We start from the raw sequence: 13,982 nt of genomic DNA, 5'->3' as shown, positions 1-13,982 counted from the left end.
GCGAAAGGACGTGGTGAAACTTCATTGCAACTTTTTCGCCTATTTGCTGGCCTGTGATTCCTTTCCGGCACGTCATGTTGTGTCCCCTCGCTATCTCTACCTTGCTTGGCCACCGGAATCACCAAGATTTCTACGCACTGCTGCACTTGATTTCACCACCTGTCATCGCGGTTTTCACCGTCCCCTTGTGAACGGAAGGACTGTGCTGGAATTTACGACGGGTGGTGTTCTGGGAAAGCATTTCACTTTGGCAGCGGTAGTGGCAGCGAAAGGACGTGGTGAAACTTCATTGCAACTTTTCCGCCTATTTCTTGACCTGTGAATCCTTTCTGGCACATCGTGTTGCGTCGCCTCGCTATCTCTACCTTGCTTGGCCACCGGAATCACCAAGATTTCTACGCACTGCTGCACTTGATTTCACAACCTGTCATCGCGGTTTTCACCGTCCCCTTGTGAACGGAAGGACTGTGCCGGGATTTACGATGGGTGGTGTTCACGAAAGCATTTCACTTTGGCAGCAGTAGTGGCAGCGAAAGGACGTGGTGAAACTTCATTGCAACATTTTCGCCTATTTGCTGACCGGTGAATTCTTTCCGGCACATCGTGTTGCGTCGCCTCGCTATGTCTACCTTGCTTGGGCGCCGGAATCACCAAGATTTCTACGCAATGCTGCGCTTGATTTCACCACCTGCCATCGCGGTTCTCACCGTCCCCTTGTGAACGGAAGGACTTTGCCGGAATTTACGACGGGTGGTGTTCTGGGAAAGCATTTCACATTGCCAGCAGTAGGGGCAGCGAAAGGACGCGGTGAAACTTCATTGCAACTTTTTCGCCTATTTGCTGACCTGTGATTCCTTTCCGGCACATCGTGTTGCGTCTCCTCGCTATCTCTACCTTGCTTGGCCACCGGAATCACCAAGATTTCTACGCACTGCTGCACTTGATTTCACCACCTGTCATCGCGGTTTTCACCGTCCCCTTGTGAACGGAAGGACTGTGCTGGAATTTACGACGGGTGGTGTTCTGGGAAAGCATTTCACTTTCGCAGCAGTAGTGGCAGCGAAAGGACGTGGTGAAACTTCATTGCAACTTTTTCGCCTATTTGCCGACCGGTGAATCCTTTCCGGCACAGCGTGTTGCGTCGCCTCGCTATCTCTACCTTGCTTGGCCACCGGAATCACCAAGATTTCTATGCACTGCTGCACTTGATTTCACAACCTGTCATCGCGGATTTCACCGTCCCCTTGTGAACGGAAGGCCTGTGCCAGAATTTACGACGGGTGGTGTTCTGGGAAAGCATTTCACTTTGCCAGCGGTAGTGGCAGCGAAAGGACGTGGTGAAACTTCATTGCAACTTTTTCGCCTATTTGCTGACCGGTGAATCCTTTCCGGCACAGCCTGTTGCGTCGCCCCGCTATCTCTACCTTGCTTGGCCACCGGAATAACCAGGATTTCTACGCACTGCTGCACTTGATTGCACCACCTGTCATCGCGGTTTTCACCGTCCCCTTGTGAACGGAAGGACTGTGCCAGAATTTACGACGGGCGGTGTTCTGGGAAAGCATTTCACTTTGCCAGCGGTAGTGGCAGCGAAAGGACGTGGTGAAACTTCATTGCAACTTTTTCGCCTATTTGCTGACCGGTGAATCCTTTCCGGCACAACGTGTTGCGTCGCCCCGCATCTCTACCTTGCTTCGCCACCGGAATCACCAGGATTTCTAAGCACTGCTGCACTTGATTGCACCACCTGTCATCGCGGTTTTCACTGTCCCCTTGTGAACGGAAGGACTGTGCTGGAATTTACGACGGGTGGTGTTCTGGGAAAGCATTTCACTTTGGCAGCGGTAGTGGCAGCGAAAGGACGTAGTGAAACTTCATTGCAACTTTTCCGCCTATTTCTTGACCTGTGAATCCTTTCCGGCACATCGTGTTGCGTCGCCTCGCTATCTCTACCTTGCTTGGCCACCGGAATCACCAAGATTTCTACGCACTGCTGCACTTGATTTCACAACCTGTCATCGCGGTTTTCACCGTCCCCTTGTGAACGGAAGGACTGTGCCGGGATTTACGATGGGTGGTGTTCACGAAAGCATTTCACTTTGGCAGCGGTAGTGGCAGCGAAAGGACGTGGTGAAACTTCATTGCAACTTTTCCGCCTATTTGCTGACTTGTGATGCCTTTCCGGCACATCGTGTTGCGTCGCCTCGCTATCTCTACCTTGCTTGGCCACCGGAATCACCAAGATTTCTATGCACTGCTGCACTTGATTTCACCACCTGTCATCGCGGTTTTCACCGTCCCCTTATGAACGGAAGGACTGTGCCGGAATTTGCGACGGGTGGTGTTCTGGTAAAGCATTTCACTTTGCCAGCGGTAGTGGCAGCGAAAGGACGTGGTGAAACTTCATTGCAACTTTTTCGCCTATTTGCTGGCCTGTGATTCCTTTCCGGCACGTCATGTTGTGTCCCCTCGCTATCTCTACCTTGCTTGGCCACCGGAATCACCAAGATTTCTACGCACTGCTGCACTTGATTTCACCACCTGTCATCGCGGTTTTCACCGTCCCCTTGTGAACGGAAGGACTGTGCTGGAATTTACGACGGGTGGTGTTCTGGGAAAGCATTTCACTTTGGCAGCGGTAGTGGCAGCGAAAGGACGTGGTGAAACTTCATTGCAACTTTTCCGCCTATTTCTTGACCTGTGAATCCTTTCCGGCACATCGTGTTGCGTCGCCTCGCTATCTCTACCTTGCTTGGCCACCGGAATCACCAAGATTTCTACGCACTGCTGCACTTGATTTCACAACCTGTCATCGCGGTTTTCACCGTCCCCTTGTGAACGGAAGGACTGTGCCGGGATTTACGATGGGTGGTGTTCACGAAAGCATTTCACTTTGGCAGCAGTAGTGGCAGCGAAAGGACGTGGTGAAACTTCATTGCAACATTTTCGCCTATTTGCTGACCGGTGAATTCTTTCCGGCACATCGTGTTGCGTCGCCTCGCTATGTCTACCTTGCTTGGGCGCCGGAATCACCAAGATTTCTACGCAATGCTGCGCTTGATTTCACCACCTGCCATCGCGGTTCTCACCGTCCCCTTGTGAACGGAAGGACTTTGCCGGAATTTACGACGGGTGGTGTTCTGGGAAAGCATTTCACTTTGCCAGCAGTAGGGGCAGCGAAAGGACGCGGTGAAACTTCATTGCAACTTTTTCGCCTATTTGCTGACCTGTGATTCCTTTCCGGCACATCGTGTTGCGTCTCCTCGCTATCTCTACCTTGCTTGGCCACCGGAATCACCAAGATTTCTACGCACTGCTGCACTTGATTTCACCACCTGTCATCGCGGTTTTCACCGTCCCCTTGTGAACGGAAGGACTGTGCTGGAATTTACGACGGGTGGTGTTCTGGGAAAGCATTTCACTTTCGCAGCAGTAGTGGCAGCGAAAGGACGTGGTGAAACTTCATTGCAACTTTTTCGCCTATTTGCCGACCGGTGAATCTTTTCCGGCACAGCGTGTTGCGTCGCCTCGCTATCTCTACCTTGCTTGGCCACCGGAATCACCAAGATTTCTATGCACTGCTGCACTTGATTTCACAACCTGTCATCGCGGATTTCACCGTCCCCTTGTGAACGGAAGGCCTGTGCCAGAATTTACGACGGGTGGTGTTCTGGGAAAGCATTTCACTTTGCCAGCGGTAGTGGCAGCGAAAGGACGTGGTGAAACTTCATTGCAACTTTTTCGCCTATTTGCTGACCGGTGAATCCTTTCCGGCACAGCGTGTTGCGTCGCCCCGCTATCTCTACCTTGCTTGGCCACCGGAATAACCAGGATTTCTACGCACTGCTGCACTTGATTGCACCACCTGTCATCGCGGTTTTCACCGTCCCCTTGTGAACGGAAGGACTGTGCCAGAATTTACGACGGGCGGTGTTCTGGGAAAGCATTTCACTTTGCCAGCGGTAGTAGCAGCGAAAGGACGTGGTGAAACTTCATTGCAACTTTTTCGCCTATTTGCTGACCGGTGAATCCTTTCCGGCACAACGTGTTGCGTCGCCCCGCATCTCTACCTTGCTTCGCCACCGGAATCACCAGGATTTCTAAGCACTGCTGCACTTGATTGCACCACCTGTCATCGCGGTTTTCACTGTCCCCTTGTGAACGGAAGGACTGTGCCGGAATTTACGACGGGTGGTGTTCTGGGAAAGCATTTCACTTTGCCAGCGTTAGTGGCAGCGAAAGGACGTGGTGAAACTTCATTGCAACTTTTTCGCCTAATTGCTGAGCGGTGAATCCTTTCCGGCACAGCGTGTTGCGTCGCCCCGCTATCTCTACCTTGCTTGGCCACCGGAATCACCAGGATTTCTACGCACTGCTGCACTTGATTGCACCACCTGTCATCGCGGTTTTCACCGTCCCCTTGTGAACGGAAGGACTGTGCCAGAATTTACGACGGGTGGTGTTCTGGGAAAGCATTTCACTTTGCCAGCGGTAGTGGCAGCGAAAGGACGTGGTGAAACTTCATTGCAACTTTTTTGCCTAATTGCTGGCCTGTGAATCCTTTCCGGCACACCGTGTTGCCTCGCCTCGCTATCTCTACCTTGATCAGGGTGGATGTTTGGGCGAGTTGGTTGCTCATGATGAAAAACTGTAGCGCTCGAGACGAGGACACAACGAAGACAACACATGCGCTAACTTTCAACTGAATCTTTATTTAACGCACAAACAGTTTTTCAATACTGCGCAAACATCAAAATATCTTCCCACTAGCCTATCACACCGCAAGTCACTTTTCACATTTTGCACAAGCCATCAAGAAAAATCATCTCTTTCTTTGATAAATATACAGATGGGATGCTTACACACTTATCTTCTAAGTTTTTTATTCGTTTTGCTTCAACAATCTCCCGTGTTAGCTGTTTCCTGCTTCTGTTAAGAACCTGGCATTCATCGAACTTCGGCATGCATGCATCTGGGTTGCATTCCTCACAGTGTTCTGAAAGATTACCTTTTTTATTTTCTATATTCCAATTGTGCTCCCGTAGCCTCTCGTTTAGGCACCTCCCGTCATGTGGTAAGGTGTACGTAGGCCAAACCGGGAGGTGCCTAAACGAGAGGCTACGGGAGCACAATAGGAATATAGAAAATAAAAAAGGTAATCTTTCAGAACACTGTGAGGAATGCAACCCAGATGCATGCATGCCGAAGTTCGATGAATGCCAGGTTATTAACAGAAGCAGGAAACAGCTAACACGGGAGATTGTTGAAGCAAAACGAATAAAAAACTTAGAAGATAAGTGTGTAAGCATCCCATCTGTATATTTATCAAAGAAAGAGATGATTTTTCTTGATGGCTTATACAAAATGTGATAAGTGACTAGCGGTGTGACAGGCTAGTGGGAAGCTATTTTGATGCTTGCGCAGTGTTTAAAAACTGTTTGTGCATTAAATAAAGATTCAGTTGAAAGTTAGCGCATGTGTTGTCTTCGTTGTGTCCTCGTCTCGAGCGCTACAGTTTTTCATCTCTACGTTGCTTGGCCACCGGAATCACCAAGATTTCTACGCAATGCTGCGCTTGATTTCACGACCTGCCATCGCGGTTTTCACCGTCCCCTTGTGAACGGAAGGACATTGCCAGAATTTACGACGGGTGGTGTTCTGGGAAAGCATTTAACTTTGGCAGCGGTAGTGGCAGCGAAAGGACGCGGTGAAACTTCATTGCAACCTGGGAAAGCATTTAACTTTGGCAGCGGTAGTGGCAGCGAAAGGACGCGGTGAAACTTCATTGCAACTCTTTCGCCTATTTGCTGACCTGTGATTCCTTTCCGGCACGTCATGTTGTGTCCCCTCGCTATCTCTACCTTGCTTGGCCACCGGAATCACCAAGATTTCTACGCACTGCTGCACTTGATTTCACCACCTGTCATCGCGGTTTTCACCGTCCCCTTGTGAACGGAAGGACTGTGCTGGAATTTACGACGGGTGGTGTTCTGGGAAAGCATTTCACTTTGGCAGCGGTAGTGGCAGCGAAAGGACGTGGTGAAACTTCATTGCAACTTTTCCGCCTATTTGCTGACCTGTGATGCCTTTCCGGCACATCGTGTTGCGTCGCCTCGCTATCTCTACCTTGCTTGGCCACCGGAATCACCAAGATTTCTATGCACTGCTGCACTTGATTTCACCACCTGTCATCGCGGTTTTCACCGTCCCCTTGTGAACGGAAGGACTGTGCCGGAATTTGCGACGGGTGGTGTTCTGGTAAAGCATTTCACTTTGCCAGCGGTAGTGGCAGCGAAAGGACGTGGTGAAACTTCATTGCAACTTTTTCGCCTATTTTCTGACCGGTGACACCTTCCCGGTACATCGTTTTGCGTCGCCTCGCTATCTCTACCTTGCTTGGCCACCGGAATCACCAAGATTTCTACGCACTGCTGCGCTTGATTTCACCACCTGCCATCGCGGTTTTCACCGTCCCCTTGTGAACGGAAGGACATTGCCGGAATTTACGACGGGTGGTGTTCTGGGAAAGCATTTCACTTTGGCAGCGGTAGTGGCAGCGATAGGACGCGGTGAAACTTCATTGCAAGTTTTTCGCCTATTTGCTGACCTGTGAATCCTTTCTGGCACAGCGTGTTGCGTCGTCTCGCTATCTCTACCTTGCTTGGCCACCGGAATCACCAGGATTTCTAAGCACTGCTGCACTTGATTGCACCCCCTGTCATCGCGGTTTTCACCGTCCCCTTGTGAACGGAAGGACTGTGCCGGAATTTGCGACGGGTGGTGTTCTGGTAAAGCATTTCACTTTGCCAGCGGTAGTGGCAGCGAAAGGACGTGGTGAAACTTCATTGCAACTTTTTCGCCTATTTGCTGACCTGTGATTCCTTTCCGGCACGTCATGTTGTGTCCCCTCGCTATCTCTACCTTGCTTGGCCACCGGAATCACCAAGATTTCTACGCACTGCTGCACTTGATTTCACCACCTGTCATCGCGGTTTTCACCGTCCCCTTGTGAACGGAAGGACTGTGCTGGAATTTACGACGGGTGGTGTTCTGGGAAAGCATTTCACTTTGGCAGCGGTAGTGGCAGCGAAAGGACGTGGTGAAACTTCATTGCAACTTTTCCGCCTATTTCTTGACCTGTGATTCCTTTCCGGCACATCGTGTTGCGTCGCCTCGCTATCTCTACCTTGCTTGGCCACCGGAATCACCAAGATTTCTACGCACTGCTGCACTTGATTTCACAACCTGTCATCGCGGTTTTCACCGTCCCCTTGTGAACGGAAGGACTGTGCCGGGATTTACGATGGGTGGTGTTCACGAAAGCATTTCACTTTGGCAGCAGTAGTGGCAGCGAAAGGACGTGGTGAAACTTCATTGCAACATTTTCGCCTATTTGCTGACCGGTGAATTCTTTCCGGCACATCGTGTTGCGTCGCCTCGCTATGTCTACCTTGCTTGGGCGCCGGAATCACCAAGATTTCTACGCAATGCTGCGCTTGATTTCACCACCTGCCATCGCGGTTCTCACCGTCCCCTTGTGAACGGAAGGACTTTGCCGGAATTTACGACGGGTGGTGTTCTGGGAAAGCATTTCACTTTGCCAGCAGTAGGGGCAGCGAAAGGACGCGGTGAAACTTCATTGCAACTTTTTCGCCTATTTGCCGACCGGTGAATCCTTTCCGGCACAGCGTGTTGCGTCGCCTCGCTATCTCTACCTTGCTTGGCCACCGGAATCACCAAGATTTCTATGCACTGCTGCACTTGATTTCACAACCTGTCATCGCGGATTTCACCGTCCCCTTGTGAACGGAAGGCCTGTGCCAGAATTTACGACGGGTGGTGTTCTGGGAAAGCATTTCACTTTGCCAGCGGTAGTGGCAGCGAAAGGACGTGGTGAAACTTCATTGCAACTTTTTCGCCTATTTGCTGACCGGTGAATCCTTTCCGGCACAGCGTGTTGCGTCGCCCCGCTATCTCTACCTTGCTTGGCCACCGGAATAACCAGGATTTCTACGCACTGCTGCACTTGATTGCACCACCTGTCATCGCGGTTTTCACCGTCCCCTTGTGAACGGAAGGACTGTGCCAGAATTTACGACGGGCGGTGTTCTGGGAAAGCATTTCACTTTGCCAGCGGTAGTGGCAGCGAAAGGACGTGGTGAAACTTCATTGCAACTTTTTCGCCTATTTGCTGACCGGTGAATCCTTTCCGGCACAACGTGTTGCGTCGCCCCGCATCTCTACCTTGCTTCGCCACCGGAATCACCAGGATTTCTAAGCACTGCTGCACTTGATTGCACCACCTGTCATCGCGGTTTTCACCGTCCCCTTGTGAACGGAAGGACTGTGCCAGAATTTACGACGGGTGGTGTTCTGGGAAAGCATTTCACTTTGCCAGCGGTAGTGGCAGCGAAAGGACGTGGTGAAACTTCATTGCAACTTTTTTGCCTAATTGCTGGCCTGTGAATCCTTTCCGGCACACCGTGTTGCCTCGCCTCGCTATCTCTACCTTGATCAGGGTGGATGTTTGGGCGAGTTGGTTGCTCATGATGAAAAACTGTAGCGCTCGAGACGAGGACACAACGAAGACGACAACACATGCGCTAACTTTCAACTGAATCTTTATTTAACGCACAAACAGTTTTTCAATACTGCGCAAACATCAAAATATCTTCCCACTAGCCTATCACACCGCAAGTCACTTTTCACATTTTGCACAAGCCATCAAGAAAAATCATCTCTTTCTTTGATAAATATACAGATGGGATGCTTACACACTTATCTTCTAAGTTTTTTATTCGTTTTGCTTCAACAATCTCCCGTGTTAGCTGTTTCCTGCTTCTGTTAAGAACCTGGCATTCATCGAACTTCGGCATGCATGCATCTGGGTTGCATTCCTCACAGTGTTCTGAAAGATTACCTTTTTTATTTTCTATATTCCAATTGTGCTCCCGTAGCCTCTCGTTTAGGCACCTCCCGTCATGTGGTAAGGTGTACGTAGGCCAAACCGGGAGGTGCCTAAACGAGAGGCTACGGGAGCACAATAGGAATATAGAAAATAAAAAAGGTAATCTTTCAGAACACTGTGAGGAATGCAACCCAGATGCATGCATGCCGAAGTTCGATGAATGCCAGGTTCTTAACAGAAGCAGGAAACAGCTAACACGGGAGATTGTTGAAGCAAAACGAATAAAAAACTTAGAAGATAAGTGTGTAAGCATCCCATCTGTATATTTATCAAAGAAAGAGATGATTTTTCTTGATGGCTTATACAAAATGTGATAAGTGACTAGCGGTGTGACAGGCTAGTGGGAAGCTATTTTGATGCTTGCGCAGTGTTTAAAAACTGTTTGTGCATTAAATAAAGATTCAGTTGAAAGTTAGCGCATGTGTTGTCTTCGTTGTGTCCTCGTCTCGAGCGCTACAGTTTTTCATCTCTACGTTGCTTGGCCACCGGAATCACCAAGATTTCTACGCAATGCTGCGCTTGATTTCACGACCTGCCATCGCGGTTTTCACCGTCCCCTTGTGAACGGAAGGACATTGCCGGAATTTACGACGGGTGGTGTTCTGGGAAAGCATTTAACTTTGGCAGCGGTAGTGGCAGCGAAAGGACGCGGTGAAACTTCATTGCAACCTGGGAAAGCATTTAACTTTGGCAGCGGTAGTGGCAGCGAAAGGACGCGGTGAAACTTCATTGCAACTCTTTCGCCTATTTGCTGACCTGTGATTCCTTTCCGGCACGTCATGTTGTGTCCCCTCGCTATCTCTACCTTGCTTGGCCACCGGAATCACCAAGATTTCTACGCACTGCTGCACTTGATTTCACCACCTGTCATCGCGGTTTTCACCGTCCCCTTCTGAACGGAAGGACTGTGCTGGAATTTACGGCGGGTGGTGTTCTGGGAAAGCATTTCACTTTGGCAGCGGTAGTGGCAGCGAAAGGACGTGGTGAAACTTCATTGCAACTTTTCTGCCTATTTGCTGACCTGTGATGCCTTTCCGGCACATCGTGTTGCGTCGCCTCGCTATCTCTACCTTGCTTGGCCACCGGAATCACCAAGATTTCTATGCACTGCTGCACTTGATTTCACCAACTGTCATCGCGGTTTTCACCGTCCCCTTGTGAACGGAAGGACTGTTCCGGAATTTACGAGGGGTGGTGTTCTGGTAAAGCATTTCACTTTGCCAGCGGTAGTGGCAATGAAAGGACGTGGTGAAACTTCATTGCAACTTTTTCGCCTATTTTCTGACCGGTGAATCCTTTCCGGCACATCGTTTTGCGTCGCCTCGCTATCTCTACCTTGCTTGGCCACCGGAATCACCAAGATTTCTATGCACTGCTGCACTTGATTTCACCACCTGTCATCGCGCTTTTCCCCGTCCCCTTGTGAACGGAAAGACTGTGCCGGAATTTACGACGTGCGGTGTCCAGGGAAAGCATTTCATTTCGGCAGTGGTAGTGGCAGCGAAAGGACGTGGTGAAACTTCATTGCAACTTTTTCGCCTATTTGCTGACCGGTGAATCCTTTCCGGCACATCGTGTTGCTTCTCCTCGCTATCTCTACCGTGCTTGGCCACCGGAATCACCAAGATTTCTATGCACTGCTGCACTTGATTTCACCACCTGTCATCGCGGTTTTCACCGTCCCCTTGTGAACGGAAGGACTCTGCCGGAATTTACGACGGGTGGTGTTCAGGGAAATCGTTTCACTTTGGCACCGGTAGAGGCAGCGAAAGGACGTGGTGAAACTTCATGGCAACTTTTTCGCCTATTTTCTAACCGGTGACTCCTTTCCGGCACAACGTGTTGCGTCGCCTCGCGATCTCTACCTTGCTTGGCCACCGGAATCACCAGGATTTCTACGCACTGCTGCACTTGATTGCACCACCTGTCATCGCGGTTTTCACCGTCCCCTTGTGAACGGAAGGACTGTGCCGGAATTTACGACGGGTGGTGTTATGGGAAAGCATTTCACTTTGGCAGCGGTAGTGGCAGCGAAAGGACGTGGTGAAACTTCATTGCAACTTTTTCGCCTGTTTGCTGACCGGTGATTCCTTTCCGGCACATCGTGTTGCGTCGCCTCGCTAGTCTACCTTGCTTGGCCACCGGAATCACCAAGATTTCTACGCAATGCTGCGCTTGATTTCACCACCTGTCATCGCGGTTTTCACCGTCCCCTTGTGAACGGAAGGACTGTGCCGGAATTTGTTACGGGTGGTGTTCTGGTAAAGCATTTCACTTTGCCACCGGTAGTGGCAGCGAAAGGACGTGGTGAAACTTCATTGCAAATTTTTTGCCTATTTTCTGACCGGTGACACCTTTCCGGCACATCGTGTTGCGTCGCCTCGCGATCTCTACCTTGCTTGGCCACCGGAATCACCAAGATTTCTACACACTGCTGCACTTGATTTCACCACATGCCATCGCGGTTTTCACCGTCCCCTTGTTAACGGAAGGACTGTGCTGGAATTTACGAGGGTGGTGTTGAGGGAAAGCATTTCACTTCGGCAGTGGTAGTGGCAGCGAAAGGACGTGGTGAAACTTCATTGCAAGTTTTTCGCCTATTTGCTGACCGGTGAATCCTTTCCGGCGCATCGTGTTGCGTCGCCTCGCTATCTCTACCTTGCTTGGCCACCGGAATCACCAAGATTTCTATGCACTGCTGCACTTGATTTCACAACCTGTCATCGCGGTTTTCACCGTCCCCTTGTGAACGGAATTACTGTGCCGGAATTTACGATGGGTGGTGTTCATCGAAAGCATTTCACTTCGGCAGTGGTAGTGGCAGCGAAAGGACGTGGTGAAACTTCATTGCAACTTTTTCGCCTGTTTGCTGACCGGTGATTCCTTTCCGGCACATCGTGTTGCGTCGCCTCGCTAGTCTACCTTGCTTGGCCACTGGAATCACCAAGATTTCTACGCAATGCTGCGCTTGATTTCACCACCTGCCATCGCGGTTTTCACCGTCCCCTTGTGAACGGAAGGACTGTGCCGGAATTTGTTACGGGTGGTGTTCTGGTAAAGCATTTCACTTTGCCACCAGTAGTGGCAGCGAAAGGACGTGGTGAAACTTCATTGCAAATTTTTCGCCTATTTTCTGACCGGTGACACCTTTCCGGCACATCGTGTTGCGCCGCCTCGCGATCTCTACCTTGCTTGGCCACCGGAATCACCAAGATTTCTACACACTGCTGCACTTGATTTCACCACATGCCATCGCGGTTTTCACCGTCCCCTTGTTAACGGAAGGACTGTGCCGGAATTTACGAGGGTGGTGTTCAGGGAAAGCATTTCACTTCGGCAGTGGTAGTGGCAGCGAAAGGACGTGGTGAAACTTCATTGCAAGTTTTTCGCCTATTTGCTGACCGGTGAATCCTTTCCGGCGCATCGTGTTGCGTCGCCTCGCTATCTCTACCTTGCTTGGCCACCGGAATCACCAAGATTTCTATGCACTGCTGCACTTGATTTCACAACCTGTCATCGCGGTTTTCACTGTCCCCTTGTGAACGGAATTACTGTGCCGGAATTTACGATGGGTGGTGTTCATCGAAAGCATTTCACTTCGGCAGTGGTAGTGGCAGCGAAAGGACGTGGTGAAACTTCATTGCAACTTTTTCGCCTATTTGCTGACCGGTGAATTCTTTCCGGCACATCGTGTTGCGTCGCCTCGCTATGTCTACCTTGCTTGGCCACCGGAATCACCAAGATTTCTATGCACTGCTGCACTTGATTTCACCACCTGTCATCGCGGTTTTCACCGTCCCCTTGTGAACGGAAGGACTATGCCGAAATTTGCGACGGGTGGTGTTCTGGTAAAGCATTTCACTTTGCCAGCGGTAGTGGCAGCGAAAGGACGTGGTGAAACTTCATTGCAACTTTTTCGCCTATTTTCTGACCGGTGACACCTTTCCAGCACATCGTGTTGCGTCGCCTCGCGATCTCTACCTTGCTTGGCCACCGGAATCACCAAGATTTCGACGCACTGCTGCGCTTCATTTCATCACCTGCCATCGCGGTTTTCACCGTCCCCTTGTGAACGGACGGACTGTGCCGGAATTTGCGACGGTTGGTGTTCAGGAAAAGCATTTCACTTCGGCAGCGGTAGTGGCAGCGAAAGGACGTGGTGAAACTTCATTCCAACTTTTTCGCCTATTTGCTGACCGGTGATTCCTTTCCGGCACATCGTGTTGCGTCGCCTCGCTATCTCTACCTTGCTTGGCCACCGGAATCACCAAGATTTCTACGCACTGCTGCGCTTGATTTCACCACCTGCCATCGCGGTTTTCACCGTCCCCTTGTGAACGGAAGGACTGTGCCGGAATTTACGAGGGGTGGTGTTCAGGGAAAGCATTTCACTTCGGCAGTGGTAGTGGCAGCGAAAGGACGTGGTGAAACTTCATTGCAACTTTTTCCCCTATTTGCTGACCGGTGAATCCTTTCCGGCACATCGTGTTGCGTCGCCTCGCTATCTCTACCTTGCTTGGCCACAGGAATCACCAAGATTTCTACGCACTGCTGCGCTTGATTTCACCACCTGCCATCGCGGTTTTCACAGTCCCCTTGTGAACGGAAGGACTGTGCCGGAATTTACGACGGGTGGTGTTCTGGGAAAGCATTTCACTTTTCCAGCAGTAGTGGCAGCGAATGGACGTGGTGAAACTTCACTGCAACTTTTTCGCCTATTTGCTGACCGGTGACTCCTTTCCGGCACATCGTGTTGCGTCGCCTCGCTATCTCTACCTTGCTTGGCCACCGGAATCACCAAGATTTCTATGCACTGCTGCGCTTGATTTCACCACCTGCCATCGCGGTTTTCACCGTCCCCTTGTGAACGGAAGGACTGTGCCGGAATTTACGACGGGTGGTGTTCAGGGAAAGCATTTCACTTCGGCAGTGGTAGTGGCAGCGAAAGGACGTGGTGAAACTTCATTGCAACTCTTTCGCCTATTTGCTGACCGGTGATGCCTTTACGGCACAT

Source organism: Amblyomma mixtum, chromosome 10 (assembly GCF_055824585.1).
Source record: "Amblyomma mixtum isolate Tamu chromosome 10, ASM5582458v1, whole genome shotgun sequence".
In the NCBI taxonomy this organism is placed as follows: domain Eukaryota; kingdom Metazoa; phylum Arthropoda; class Arachnida; order Ixodida; family Ixodidae; genus Amblyomma; species Amblyomma mixtum.
This window is presented reverse-complemented; position numbering follows the sequence as displayed.